Source organism: Pygoscelis adeliae, unplaced genomic scaffold (genome assembly GCF_000699105.1).
Source record: "Pygoscelis adeliae isolate BGI_AS28 unplaced genomic scaffold, ASM69910v1 Scaffold27, whole genome shotgun sequence".
NCBI classification, from domain to species: domain Eukaryota; kingdom Metazoa; phylum Chordata; class Aves; order Sphenisciformes; family Spheniscidae; genus Pygoscelis; species Pygoscelis adeliae.
The window spans coordinates 5621928-5623125 of record NW_008825410.1 but is presented as its reverse complement, the minus strand read 5'-3'; the positions used below and the strand labels follow the sequence as shown (position 1 = coordinate 5623125).

The 1198-nt window shown below is 40.2% G+C and overlaps 1 protein-coding gene across 1 annotated transcript in view; it reads left to right on the top strand.

The window, feature by feature from the left end:
- Positions 1-1198, top strand: part of RSU1 (Ras suppressor protein 1) — a 101612-nt gene that overhangs the window by 17370 nt on the left and 83044 nt on the right. The window lies entirely within an intron of this gene.

Genomic DNA, 1198 nt, shown 5'->3' with positions numbered 1-1198 from the left:
GTTCAGATACCATAGTCCAGTAGAGTTGGCGATACTTTAAAATAACTACAGTTGCAGAAGGCTTTCTTGAATTATTAAGAAAATAAATGTGAAGCACAGAACCTTCTCAAAACTAACTGGACATATTAAAGTGTTACTACTTACAAAAGTACTAGTAGGGGCGAGCTTTAGCTTTATAGGTTTCTTATAGAACGAATGCTTGTATTTTATAAATTCAAACTTCTGAACACCTTAATCAAACAGGATTTTTTACTATTTTAAATATCAAATTATTTTGGCTAGGCTCTGTGTGTCCTGCTTTAGATACTTTTGTAAAGTGCTGAATTGAATTGCATCCTGAACTGTTGGAATGCCAATAAATGTTTTCATGATGATCTGTCTTCTCTGGTCTTCATTTGGTCACTTTAGATCTCTAGCATGCCCTAACATCTGTTTGAACCTGGATTGGATAATGAATTAATAGTTGCTCTGAAAAGCTGCATTTTATATGCCTTGGGAGTTAAAATACATATTTTGGAATGGCATATAGAAGTGTTGCAGTGTATCGAGGGAGGAAGAAGTTGGGTTCTTTCCATGGATTGAAGCAGTGACAAGTGTTTGTGTAGTTCAAGTACTGGTCTTCACTACATTTTTTTTCTATTCATGTAGTATGAAAGGCCACTCGGTTAAGACTAGCAGACATTTAGGTCTGGAACCACAGTTGCCACCTTCATGTGTCATGTGGTCCAAGATCTTGTAGATTAAATGCTCATCCTTCTTAATCCCCTCCTTACCCGTATTCTTCCAGACACAGGTTTAGTTCTGCAAAATGGGTTCTACTTCAGAAGTCCTTGGAATCAGTGAAGGGGAAACTGCTCTGCTCTAATAGTTTGGGGCTTGGTGGGGGGAGCCCAGGAACACTCCTGTCATCCGCAGTGCACATATACACACAGGGCATCAAAACAACCCTCTAGGGGAGAGGGGAAGCTTGAATAAGAGCCTGGATGATTTTTGGGAGGATTTTGGTGCAGAAGGATCAAGTAGTGGGGTGGGAAGAGGGAAGGTGTATTGCTGCACTGAAAGCTTAAAAAAAAAAAAAGTAGTTGGAAGGCAGGTGTGGCACAGTTTCTGTGGCACAAGCTCAATGTTTGAACATCTACAGGGCTGACTAGTGCTGGGCAGGGCCCTTCAGTTGGTTCTTTTTCCATGCCAAAGAATA